Raw genomic sequence first — 14,644 nt, 5'->3', positions numbered from 1 at the left:
GTGTTAAATATACATTCATATTGTTATGTAACCCATCTCTAGAATCCTTTTCATCTTGCAGAACTGAAACTCTATACCCATTAAACAACACCGCCACCACCATTCCACTTTCTGTCTCTGGGAATTTGAATACTCTAGATTCCTGCAGTACCAATTTTAAGGACAGTCTAGTATGGGACAGGATCCTTAAACTTATGGTTCATGATATCATTCAGTAACACTTTTCAAGTACAGTTGGCCCTTGAACAACATGGGTTTGAACTGCACAAGTCCACTTACACCTGGATTTTTTTCAATAAATATACAGTTGGCCCTTTGTATCTGAGGGCTCCCATCCACGGGTTAAAACAACCACAGATTGCAAATTTAATACACAATCTGTGGCTGGTTGAATCCGAGGATTCAAACCCTTGGATATGGAGGGTGGGCTATGGGACTGGAGCATACTCGGATTTTGGTATCATCTGCGGGTCCTACAACCAATCCCCTGCCAATACCAAGGGACGACTGTATTTTCAAAACAATATTTTTTCAACAGGGATGTTTCTGTTTTGCAATGTGGTATATCAGCTAGAAATGAAAACACCTCTATTGTTGATGCTTTGTGAAAAACATTCAAATAGTATAGAAATGTATAAGGTGGAAGTAAAATTCTTCCTATAATTCCATGCTCCAGAGATAACTACTAATAATAGATTGATACATATCCTTCTCGACATGTGTAAATATATAGAAGATCGTGCTATACATGTGATTCTGAACCCTGGGTCTAATTACTAGGTACAAAGGTTAGTGAGGCTGCTCAGGATGGTAGAGCGGAAAGATGGAAGGAACCTGGGTCTCTGATGACATCCCTGAGCCACTGAATTAACCAACCCTGGAACCTCCTTTCATAAGACTTATTGTTGTTTGAGATAATAAATGTCCCTTATTGTTTAAGTCACTTCTAATTGAATTTTGTTACTTCTGCCCCAAACATTCTAATTATTATGTCATTTTCCTACATAACTCAGCCTATCTATACTTAAGGCAACTATATACCTCCATATGTCATATAATTATAATGAGGTGATACTTGGAACAAAATAAAAGCATATGCATAATGCTGTTACAGCAAGCTAAACCAATAAGCCTTGAAATTCCCATCATCAAATAAGTTAAAATGACTTCAGTTCTGCCAAACCCAATCCATTGTACAAGATGGTTTATTTTAAATATGCATGATATTAAGCTGAACCTTATGGGAATTAAGAGCCTAGAAATCCTAAGGAAAATTATGCATTTTAAAAAATGTCAGGTACATAGTTTCTCTACATATGTACTATTACTAGCAAAAACACATTTATTGAGCATTTAGTATGTACCAGTGCTGTGCTGAGTGCTTTACACTGATTAATATAATCACAACAAACTTATCAGGCAGATACTATTACATTCCCATTTTACAGATGAGGAAATTAAGGCATAGAAAGGGTCATCTGCCCCCCCCAAATAATCAAGCTCATATGTATGGTGCCATTTATAGGTCCTTTCCTCTCAGTCATTATTTAACCCAATCCAATCTGGCTTCTCATCCTACCCTTTTCTCCACTGAACTTTCAAGTTCATGAATAAGCTCCATTTTGGTAACTCAAAAGGACACCTTTCAGTCTTTATCATGTTTGACCACTTAACATGATACTCTCTTCTGAGTCTCCTCCCACCTCTCTGACCATTCCATTGTAGTCTTCTTTGGTGGGGTCTCTTCTGAGATTGATTTTTAAATCTGGTGATTTTTAAAGCTTTTTCCTATAGCCTCTTCTCTTCTCCTTTTATACTCTCTCCATAGGTCATTTCATTCATTCCCATAGCTTTAAATAATAATCTATTGATGATTCCTAAATGTATCTCTAGCCCAGATCTCTATCCCAAGCTTCAAACTAGTATACATAATATCTCCACTTAAAGATCTGAGAACCTCAAACTTAACATGTCCAAAACTAAACTCATCTTCCCTTCTAAATCCACTCTTCTTCCAATGTTCCCTTCTTCTGTGGTACCACTATCCCATCAGTTGCCCAAGCCAGAGAGCTAGTAGTCATCTTTGCCTCCACTGTTTCCCCCTCTCCATCGAATCTATCACCAATTGATTCTACCTTTCAAATATCTCACGCATCTGCCACCGTTCTCCATGCCCACTGCCATCACATTAGTCCAAGTTACTATCAGCTGTTTGCCAGGGTTACTGCAGTTGCCTATCTGAGCTTCTTGTATCTACTTTTGTCCTCTTCCAATCTATCAATACTTTCCCCCTCTGCAGCCAGGGTAATCTTTTTTTTTTTTTTTAATTTTTAAATTTATTATTTATTTATTATTTTTATTTTTGGCTGTGTTGGGTCTTCGTTTCTGTGCGAGGGCTTTCTCCAGTTGCGGCGAGTGGGGGCCACTCTTCATCCCGGTGCGCGGAACTCTCACTATCGCGGCCTCTCTTGTTGCAGAGCAGAGGCTCCAGACGCTCAGGCTCAGTAGTTGTGGCTCACGGGCCCAGTTGCTCCGCGGCATGTGGGATCTTCCCAGACCAGGGTTCGAACCCGTGTCCCCTGCATTGGCAGGCAGATTCTCAACCACTGTGCCACCAGGGAAGCCCCAGGGTAATCTTTTAAAAATGCAAATTTGGGACTTCCCTGGTGGCACAGTTGTTAAGAATCCGCCTGCCAATGCAGGGGACATGGGTTTGAGCCCTGGTCCAGGAAGATCCCACATGCCGTGGAGCAACTAAGCCCACGTGCTGCAACTACTGAAGCCTGCGCGCCTAGAGCCCGTGCTCTGCAACAAGAGAAGCCACCACAATGAGAAGCCCGCGCACCACAATGAAGAGTAGCCCCCGCTCGCCGCAACTAGAGAAAGCTCACGCACAGCAACGAAGACCCAACGCAGCCAAAAATAAATAAGTTAATTAATTTTAAAAACAAAAATGCAAATTTGATCAGGTCAATCACAGACTTAGAATTCTTTAACGGCTTTCCACTGACCTTAGGATAAAGGGCAGAATCTTTTTTTTTTTTTTTGCCACACTGTGTGGCTTGTGGGATCTTAGTTTCCTGACCAGGGATTGAACCCGGGGCCCCGGCAGTGAAAGCGCCGAGTCCTAACCATTGGACCACCAGGGAATTCCCAAAGTTCAAAATCTTTAAAATGACTTGGAGAGCCCCACAAGATTTTGCACTAGTTTATATCTCCAACCTCACTTCTCACCACTTCATCTTCCACTCTAGCTAGAATGTACTTCTTTCAAATTCTCTACACACTCTGTTCTCTACACACCACACTCTAGGCCTTCTAGCATGCCATTTTTTTAACCTGGAATATTGTCTGTTCCTGTAACCAATATCACAAACTAGTTAATTCTTACACAGCAGTAAGATCTCAACTAGTATGTCATTTCCTCTCTAAATCCCTCAAACTAGGTTAGATCTCCCTGGCAAGTAGATCAGGGCTTAATACATAGTAGGTTCCTAAAAATATTTGTTGACTTGGCTGAGTAGAAAAGAAGAAGACTGGATAGGTATGGAGGGCTTTTTAAAAAAAATTTTTTTAACATCTTTATTGGAGTAGAATTGCTTTACAATGGTGTGTTAGTTTCTGCTTTATAACAAAGTAAATCAGTTATACATATACATATGTTCCCATATCTCTTCCCTCTTGCGTCTCCCTCCCTCCCACCCTCCCTATCCCACCCCTCTAGGTGGTCACAAAGCACTGAGCTGATCTGGTATGGAGGGCTTTGATAGACAAGCAAGTGCTCAGTAAATGTTGAATGAATGAGTAAATGAGCGGGTGGGTAGAGGAAGAAAGATTTGTTTAATGAACAGTTCTATTTTTTTCCCAATATACTATTAGTACATTTGTGGGAATAATATTGAATATCATTTTATAAGGAGGAAAATGTCCAGTTTTAAGATTAGGAGGCAATATTTTAAAATAGGTTCCAAGCTATAACATTTCATTAAAATATGTTCTATAGCTTCCATCATATTAAAGCATATAAGAGAAACTGTATATGAATAACTGTATATCAACAATTTCCTCAGATAATCTAGACAAAATGGACAAATTTCTAAAAACACACAAATTACCAAACTAACTCAAGAGGAACTATAAAATCTCAAAAGACCTGTAAACAAGTGAAGAGATAGAATCTGTTTCCACAACCTCCCAATAAAGAAAAGTCTAGGGCCAGATGGCTTCACTGGTGAATTCTACCTAACATTTAAAGAATCAACACCAACCCTAATAAAACTCTGCCAAAAATATAAGAGGAGGAACATTTCCTAACACATTCTATGAGATCAGCATTACCCTGGTACCAAAGCCAGCAAAGATACTACAAGAAAAGAAAACTATGGCCCAATATCCCTTATGAATACAGGTGGGAAAATCCTCAACAAAACAATAACAAACCAAATCCAATAGTACATTAAAAGGATTATACACCAAGACCAAGTGGGGTCTATCCCAGGAATTCAAAGGTGGTTCAACATAAGAAAATCAAAGTAATAAATCATATTAACAGAATAGAGAGGAAAAAACAAATGATCATCTCAATAGATGCAGAAAAAGCATTTGAAACAATTCAACACCCTTTCATGATAAAAATACTCAGCAAGCAGGAGTAGAAAGGAATTTCCCTAACATGATGAAGTGCATTTACCCAAACCTATAGCTAATATCATACTCAATGATGAAAGACTGAAAGCTTTCCACTTATGATCAGGAACAAGACAAGGATGTATGCTTTTGGAAACAAGAGAGTGGTGGTGGTTGAAAAACATTGTGAATGCACCAAATGCCCCTGAATTGTATACTTTAAAATAGTTAACTATGTGTTATATGAATTTCACCTCAATAAAATGATTCATAGAGTGAATCATTTATTCACTTTGGCTTACTGATGTACAAGCATATTTCCTATGTTTACAGGATAATTTGTAGATGAGTTCTAATTTAGAGATTGCATTGTAACACCATGTAAAACAAACTATATTTTCAATTCAAGATAAATGCGAGATAAAGTCCAACTCTAAGCCTGAAAACTACCCTTAGGAGAGCCTGCAAGTTTTCCTCTCAAAATTAGGATGTTCTTTTAAAAATTGAAAGCCAGATGGTTTTATATATAAAAGCAAATCTCAATGTTAAATCCATGTGGGATTTACAAGTTAATTCTGCTGCAGCTGCAGCAGCTGTACCAATCATAACCGCAGTCAATGTGTTTATTTTTCCTTCAGTAATGTTTAGAGCAATGTTTCTCAAAGTGGGAACTTGTTAGAGATGCAAATTCTCAGGCCCTGCCTGAGACCTCCTGAATCAGAAACTCTGGGGTTGAGGGCCAGCAGTCTGTTCTAACAAGCTTTCCGGGTGCACACTCAAGTTTGAGAACCACTGACTAAGACCAATAGTGCAAGTCTATAAGCATTTTCTTACCAGATAGTGCTGCGCCATACACGATGTACTGTTTCTTCGAGTTCTTAATGTATCAGATTGGAACACCTGTGAATTACCACTAAGAAGAAAAGGAAAACATTTGTCATTTAAAATCCATTGCAAACATTTTTTAAAGAAATAACATTTCAAATCCTTAAACAACAATGCCATTGATGTAAATGGCTTCTTTGTGGAGACAGCTGTGCAGATGTAGAAAATAGAACACACACACACACACACACACACAAAGCCTTGGTTGGCTGAGCCTAAACAACTGTCCATGTAAGGTAAGGAATTCCCAAGCATGCCACGTTACCTCTAATCATGCTACCAAGAATAAATATAATTTATTGTGGCCTTGGAGAGACATCATTTTCTGTGTAAGCCTGTAACCGATTTAAATTTATGATTGAAGCTATTATGTGCTAGTACCAACTCCCTCTCGACTCCCAAACTTTCACATGAATGAGAGGGATAGCCAGTAGCAGGGGTCTACAGAACTGGGATTTTCAGATATGTTTCATTTGGCCTACTCAGTGTTAAAAATGTTTTTGAATTAGTTGTGCACACTTGGAACAACTATGGAGATTTCACGTAAAGAATCCAGATTCCAGATTTCTGGATTCTACTGAAAATTTGCAAGATTTTGCCACACTGGGCCACATTCCCGCATGGCAACAGTGTACTGAAGCTGAGCAGCCGCTGCATGCTGAAGATGGTCCTTGTTCGTCCAGCTTTGAAGGTGCTCACCTGGCGGGCCTCGGCCTGATTTGAGGTTGGGACCCTGAAGAAGTCCTCTTTTCCTTTTTATGTTTTGTTTTTGTTATAACTTTAAAAAAATTTAAAAAAAAAATTAAAAAAAAATTATTTTATATTGGACTATAGTTGATTTACAATGTTGTGTTAGTTTCAGGTGTACAGCAAAGTGATTCAGTTATACGTGTGTGTGTGTGTGTGTGTGTGTGTGTGTATATATATTCTTTTTCAAATTCTTTTCCCATTTAGGTTATTACAGAATATTGAGCAGAGTTCCCTGTGATTTACAGTAGGTCCTTGTTGGTTACCTATTTTAAATACAGTTGTGTGTTGTTATAACGTTTTATTTGGAAACTGTTTAAGACTCACAAGAAATTGCAAAAAGAATAGAGAGAGTTCTCATGTACCTTTCATCCAGGTTTCCCCAGTGATAATAAGAAAGCATCTTTAACATGTTCTTTTCTGCCACCTATATCCAATCAGGTGCCAGGTCTTTTAGGTTTTACCTCTGTGATCTCTCATGTCCATCTTACTCTTTCCAGGCTCCTTGCCAAAAACCAATTCAAAGCATTTTTACTTTTCCACTGACTCTGCAATAGTCTAATTGGTCGGCTCACCTCTGTTCTTTCCCTACTGCAATCAGCTTGCTCTCCTGCTCAGAACTTTCAATGACTCTCTTCATCGCCTGCTGAATTCAGCTACATTCTTTCCTATAACTTTCAAAGCCTTCCACAATTTAGCTCCACAGACTTTTGGATTTCATAGACTGGGAAAATTCAAAACAAAATCTTGGCACAAACATACAGTTGCTACCATTTTCTCTTGCCAAGTAAGGTCATTCTTTAAAAATCTCACCAACTATCAACACCATCATTTCATTTATAAAAGGATATTTTGTTATTAAAAAAGCAGGGCTATTATTAAAAATAATAATAATAAAGCAGGACTAACAATCTGAGTAAAATACAGTCCTGCCCAGGAAAGCATGCTGTAACTTTTTAAAACCATGGATTGGTAAAATGTCCCCTAGGATCACCACTGTTCAGCAGATGAACATTTGAGAGCCAGTGATCCAGACAGAGTTGCCAGCATCCTGGAATACACCTATGCTTTCCTACTTCCAAGCCTGTTCCGTGTTCTTGGAATGCTGTCCAGCTATCTGGCCCCCTTTCTTCCAGTCTGCATCTTGTCAATCTGCTAGGGCCCATCTTAAATGCCACCTGTCCAAGAATCTTTCCTGTATCCCTCACCAATTCTGCTGTCACTTCTCACTCCCTTCTTTTAATTACCCTAGCACTTTCTTTCCCTAAGCACATGTCATTCTACCATACATTGAAGTCTTTTGAATATTTATTTTCCCTATTAAAATCTTATTGAGAGGCTCCCTGGTGGCACAGTGGTTAAGAATCCGTCTGCCAATGCAGGGGACACGGGTTCGAGCCCTGGTCCGGAAAGATCCCACATGCTGCAGAGCAACTAAGCCCGCGAGCCACAACTACTGAGCCCACGTGCCACAACTACTGAAGCCCATGCGCCTAGAGCCCATGCTCCACCACAAGAGAAGCCACCGCAATGAGAAGCCCGCGCACCACAACGAAGAGTAGTCCCCGCTTGCCACAACTAGAGAAAAGCCCGCACATGGCAACGAAGACCCAACACAGCCAAAAATAAATAAATTTTTAAAAAAAGCTTATTGAGCCTAGATATACATCTTTGCAGAATAGTAACTTGCATATAACAGGCAGTAACTCAATATTTTTTGAGAGGATATATGTACAGGTCTAATTTTTACTTCCTTTCCCAGTTATTTTCCCCTACGAGAACAGGAATATATTTTAGCAGTCACTACTAGGAAGTTGGAGGGAAACTAATGGGTTACATATTCCACTGTCTTTTGTGGGGGGGGGTAATTCTTTTTTTTAAATTTTTATTGGGGTATAGTTGATTTACAGTGTTGTGTTAGTTTCATGTGTACAGCAAAGTGAATCAGTTATACATATACATATACCTGCTCTTGTTTAGATTCTTTTCCCATATAGGCCATTACAGAGTATTGAGTAGAGTTCCCTGTGCTACACAGTACGCCCTTATTAGTTATCTATTTTATATATAGTGGTGTGTATATGTCAACCCCAATCTTACAATTTATCTCTCCCCCCGCCCAGGCTAATACTTAAGGCTATTATATTCTCCCCTAAATTTTCGTCTGCCAATTTTATTTAATAAGACTATAACTGAAAAAAATCATTGAGGCAGCATATATTTCAACTGATATGAGTCACTCAACATGAATTCATAAAATCCTAGGTGATATCTAGAATTAAGTGCTACTTACAATTTGGAAAAAGTGAAAGTAATATAACTAGATAATGTTTAAGTGATCAGTAAGCAGTAATATAACTAGATAATGTTTAAATGATCAGTAAGCAGCTCTGTCTAAACTACAGTATATTTATGCCAGTTATATTCCCAAAGCAATCACTCTTCATGGCCACTATTCTTCTTCCAGGTTTGCACAAGTTTAATAAACCCGATAGTTGGCAAACTTTTTCTGTAAAGGGCCGGACAGTAAATGTTTTGGGCTTGGTGGGCCATACAATCTTCGTTGCAACTACTCAACTCTGCCAGTGTAGTGGGAAAGTGGCCCAAGGACAATAAGTAAACAAATGGGTGTGGCTGTGTTCCAATAAAACTTTATTTACAAAACGAATCAGCAGGCTCAATTTGGCCCCCAGGCAGTAGTTTACCTTTCAAACAAAACTGAGGCAGTAACATTTTAAATGCAGGGTCAGGCTAGCGTTATTTAAAGGGGGAAGCCACTGGCAGAATCCAAGAATTTAATGTCTAATTCTAATAAGGGCCAGAGAAGTAGAAGAAAAAAAATACTACCTTTAAATAAAGTCACTGACACCGGTATTGAAGTCAGCCAACTAGAGGGGCTAAAGAGTATAAAGAACCAAGAGGTTTAAAACTTTTGACATTGGTATTTTTGTTAATACAAGATGAACACAAAACTAGGCAGGACCTTCTTAAAAAATAGTGATACTTGTATTAAAGAGTTGATATTTAAAGAACAAATTCTGCAAATGCTGGTGCAAGAGAGACTGAAAGTCTTTATATACAGGAAACATCAAGCAAAATTGGAAAATTGCTTGAAAGAAGTGCAATGATATTTAGTGAGCTGTGATAGAGGCCAGGCAATGAGTATTAGAGGCCCACCTTAAGAAAAGTGGGAAAAGTGAGCAGTGGACATATGCAACTGCCAAGAACTGGGGGGAAGTGAATTCAACTAAGGCTCAGTGTAATTCTACTCTAAATTTTTTCTTGTTGATTACATGACCTCGGGCATGTGATATACCATTCCTATGCTACTTCTTTTTGACAGACAAGAGTCCCTGGACTTGGTCTGCTTTGTGGGTTAACTCCTACTAGATAAATATGCAACTGCCCCTAACCTTTCTGTACAAAATTCACTTCCTGCATCAGGATCTTAAGCTATGGAATTCAACACTGTAACCATGCTCTAATATGATAAAAGCAAAATTTTCAAATCCTTTGCAGAACAAAGCAAAGTATGAAGGGATAACTGGGATCACTCTTTGCTTCCAGGACTTCAAGGATCGGGAAAAGGGGCCTGGTCACCCACCCACCCCCGCCCCAGCACTTAATATATTAAACAGGATCCACATGTTCCTTCAAATATATATCCTCTGTCATCTACGTATTTGCAAATTGTTCATTTCATAAAGCCTTTCAATAAAATGAACATTATCCTCAAGTGTTTTCTTCTACTAGCAGTGTGTCCAAAACAGCTCATTTATTCACACAACAGGATTTAGAGTAGAATCCTGAATTTATAGAATGTTCTTGTTCTCAGTACAACATGCAGAGCTGCCTCCACCCTTTATTTTTCTATCTGCCTGTTTAAAAAGGTAATGTATTATTTTCTGGTCACTTAGTTTGCTTTTCATTTTGTTACAACATATTCTCCCTTAACTCAAATGACCAGAAAGCTGCATCTGTTTAGTTAATCAGCTTAGATATTGATTAGTAGTGGACAAAGCACTAGCCTAGGAGTTTGGAGACACAGCTTCCTAGTACTGGCTCTACTACTGACTATGGCATTTTGGAGATTCACGGGCCTGTTTCCCCATACATTAAACAAGGAAGATAGATCTGGTCTCTTGAGTTCCCTTGTAACGGTGAATGCATTTTTCAGACATTTTTACAATACTGAGAAAACCTTATGATACTGGGATGTGAGATCCACGACCTCACTTTAAAATTCTATTTTAAGAAATAATAAGCTTAAGTCATGCCAGATCTTTGGATATGTGCAGGAAATACAGTTAACCATCAGTTAGTTAAATCTTTTAAATCTTTTTTCATCAGCAGAGCTCTAAAGAGCCTTTTAGACATTTCCTCCCCCAACTCCTCCTTGAAAATCCCCACACCATTTAAAAAGCACAAATATACTGCATATCAGTCTATGTGCTGTATGTATATCTGTGCTTTATACATATGAGAAAAAATTTTTCACCCACCAAGAACTAAGTAGGGGCAATATCGGCCATTGAGAATGCAAAATTTAGGAGATCAATTTTCTGTGATACCTAAACTTTTCATTCAAATAAAAACTAGGTGTAAAAAAGGCCCCAGCTTATTTGCTTGACAACTATTTCCATTCCAACTGTGCTGAAGGTGAAGGTCAGAGGTGACAAAGCAGCGGAGAGAATGACAAAAATTACAGTCATTACAGAAGATCTGAAGGCGAGGGTGGGGAGTGCACAGTTTCTTCAAGAGTGGGTAAGAGATGGGGTGAAGTTAGAAAAAGTCGTGCTCCAAACCGAATGGTTGCTGCTTTCCGGTCGCGATGAACTGTCAGGACTTTCAGGTTCCTGTGTGCACTCGCCCTCCGGTCAGCCCGCCCCGCCTCCCCCCGCCCCCAGACTGAGGGTGGGATCTTCCGGGCACCAGGAACACCGGACATACCTGCAGAACCTCGATGAATAAAGGGGTGGGAATGCTATTGGAAGTCACTTTTTTGCAACTCTTGCCACCCTCCACCGCCCCCGCTTGCCTCCTCCAGTATCTCAGTCCTGCTCACCCAAGCCCACTGATCAAAGGGACGCTGTTGGATCTTCTCAGAGTGTTGTCTTCTGTGGTGGTTGAACTCGGCAGCACCTCCAAGCCTAGTTCCATTTTCTCCTGTGCCATGTCCGTGCCGAAGCTTAGTTTGGAGCTCTCAAGGTTTTCTGGCTCCCGTTCACATAAGCACAAGTCAAAGTGAGGAGCTGATGTAGGGAGAGAGGAAAAAGGGGGGAAAGAGAAGAAAGGAGGAAGCTCTTAGACGAGTGCGTGCTCACATTTGCAGCCCTACCATCCCTAACACCGGTGGGTGGGCACAAAGTGGGGCAGGACTGGCTCCGACCCTCCTAACTCCCAAGCTCGGGGCACCAACACTGAGATCCTCCACCTCCAAGCCTGTAATGAAAATGAGGAATTTATCTTAATCCGTGAATCCTTCTCCTTTATTTCTCTCAGCCAAGGCAACCCCGGCTAAGCCTCTCAGGCCAAAACAAAAACTACAACCTGCAGCCCTGGATAAATCATTTGGGCACCGCCCCTCTGCGCATGCGTCCTGGGTCCGGCCCGCTGACGCCTGTTTACCACGCAAGCAATGAGCATTAGCGCAGGCGCTTGTGTTATTCTTGCTGGGGGTGCACAGACAGTGAGGAAGCCGTCTTTCCCCCCCAAACCCGGTTCTCTCTTCTCTCTCCCTAGTGCAGATTCACCTTGGTTGTTCTTCCGCTCCTGTGTTAACCCTGGCGTGGTTTCGTTAACCATTATTTAGCAAAGAAAGAATGGAATAAGGTGTATGGGAGCGCCATCCTTTCTGCCCTAAGTCTAATACTCAAGTTTTCTCAGTTTTGGTTAGCCCAGTGTCCCCTTATGACTGAGGCCAACAAGCTTGTTACCTCCCAGGACGAATTTTTCCATCGTGTTACAACAGACACCCTACACCTTTGCAATTTAAAAAACACTGAAGCCTGGGGGTGTGGGCGGGGACACTTTTAAGTGCTTATAGACGACCCACTCCCAAAGGGTCCTGGTAAGGCGCTAACACAATTGAACCAGTCGCACAAACAAATCATTGTCTTCCGTGTGTGTGTGTTTTACCATAATCATACAGTATATTTTTACAATGAATAAAACCTAGCTGCTCGAAGCTATTCATCTAAGAAAAAAATTGGGGTTAAAGCAGGGAGGCTTATTTTCTTAAAGCAAGTATCTCAGAATTTAGTATACATCCCAGTGTTGCCATTTAACAATGGCTCGAAACATTCTAAGAACTGCTCTTAGAATTTTTCACCACCAGTTAACGAGACACACTGAGTAGTGAAATCTTAACTCCGTGCTAATAATTTTGAAAAACCACACATTTTAGGAACCATATAGAGAATTGGCAGAGAAGTTAAGTGAAACGAGTGAAATGGGAGTTATTAAAATAGTCATAACGTGGTATAGCACTTTACAGTTGTTTTCACATACTTATCTCAATTGGTTCAATCATTAACCTTGCTCAGCTAATCAGGGGTGAATTTAAAATAATGGGATTATCTTGAGACAGTTCATGGCAAGTTCATGTATAACATGAAGTATCATAATCATTCTTCATTCATTCTGAGAATAGACTAAGGAAAGTGTAGTTATATTGGGCAGAATTAGGTTACCTAAACCCCAGACATGCGGACGATTTGGAGTCTCCATTCCTGATATAAGACAGGTTAACAATCGCTACCATTTGGGGGGCACTTATTATGTGCCAGGTACTGTCCTAAGCACTTGAAATATGTGATCGCATTTAATGCTTACAGTAACTCTGTGAGTTAGGCGCCATCACAATGCCCATTTTTCAAAGGAGGAAACCGAAGCCGGGAGGGGTTACTCAAATTACAACTACTAAGTGGCAAAGCCAAGATTCCTCTGCCCTTCTATTTAAGTGAAAAGACAGACCAGGCGCCTCTGGATATTTCTCTGGACACTATTTTTGTACCCATAAGTACTCGATAAATACTTATTAAATTATTTTATGAATAAATACAGGTTTAAATAACCTGTCCTTCACAGCTATCCTGTAAAGTAGGTAAATCATTTCTATTTTACAGTTGATAAAATTCCAGAGAGATTAATGGCACATAACTAGGTAGCAGTAGAATCTGGGCTGGTACCAAGATTCCTGAAAGCCACTGCTGAAGTTCCCAGGGTAAGCTGGAAAGTTTATGAAGGATGGCAGCTAAAGCTTAGTAAAGTCAGGGTGACTGCAGAAGGCAATGGTTAAATACAGAACAGAGGGTCAAAACCAAACTGTTTGAATAACAGAAAAATATGGAGTACATCGGAAAACAGGTAGCTCTTACCTCCACTCTACTGCTTATTTTACTTTTCAAAGAGTTTGTTACTATTCTTGGCAGGTAATAACGTTTAATGGATATATTCTGAATGAATAGACCAATCAAATCTCATCATGTCTAAACATTACTGATATCTAAACACAGAGCTCGTGTTTCTAATCCAGCTGGCAGGAGAATATAGGCAATTTAAAGGAAACTATCTAAAAGTGGTTTAAAAACTCTATTACGGTCAGAACACATAAATATTGAGGATTAAAATGACGATTAGGCTTGGCAAGTTTTTTTTAAATATTTATTTATTTATTTATTTATGGCTGTGTTGGGTCTTCGTTTCTGTGCGAGGGCTTTCTCTAGTTGTGGCAAGCGGGGGCCACTCTTCATCGCGGTGCGCGGGCCTCTCACCATCGCGGCCTCTCTTGTTGCGGAGCACAGGCTCCAGATGCGCAGGCTCAGTAACTGTGGCTCACGGGCCCAGTTGCTCCGCGGCATGTGGGATCTTCCCAGACCAGGGCTCGAACCCGTGTCCCCTGCATTGGCAGGCGGATTCTCAACCACTGCGCCACCAGGGAAGCCCAGCAAGTCTTAATATGGTACAACTGAGTTGAAGAAGCAGGTAAAACTATTTTTACAAAAGATGAATGTTTCCTTTTTTTATTTTAAATTTCCTGATTATTAAGTTTCCTGTATTTTTTAGGTATGTATGATTAACACAGCACAGAGGCCATCTCTCTCCCAGGGTCATTCAAATGGTGAGGATTAAATGAGTTAATATTTCTAAAGCTCTTAGAATACTGCCTAGCACACAGTAACTGCTACGCAGATGTTCAATAAAATAAGTAATTCCAGGTCTCACGCAAGCTGAATCGTGATCATTAGAGTCTTCGTTCGTAAAGCCGAGGGAAAAAAAATTCTGGTTCTGCTACTTGTTCGTCAGGACTTTACCTAATATCATTGAAGCGAACGGTGCTTGTATAATGGAGACGAGTGTTTCTCACTAACTATATGAACTCTCA

The 14,644-nt window shown here is 40.0% G+C and overlaps 1 pseudogene; it reads right to left on the bottom strand.

Annotated features, from left to right (window-relative positions):
* The window catches only part of LOC114236768 (P2R1A-PPP2R2A-interacting phosphatase regulator 1-like), a 37,158-nt pseudogene extending 25,378 nt beyond the window's left edge, over nucleotides 1–11,780 (bottom strand).
* Between the last annotated feature and the right edge of the window lie 2,864 nt (nucleotides 11,781–14,644).

The sequence above is a fragment of the Balaenoptera acutorostrata genome, chromosome X (genome assembly GCF_949987535.1).
Source record: "Balaenoptera acutorostrata chromosome X, mBalAcu1.1, whole genome shotgun sequence".
Classification (NCBI taxonomy): Eukaryota; Metazoa; Chordata; class Mammalia; order Artiodactyla; family Balaenopteridae; genus Balaenoptera; species Balaenoptera acutorostrata.
This window is presented reverse-complemented; position numbering and strand designations above follow the sequence as displayed.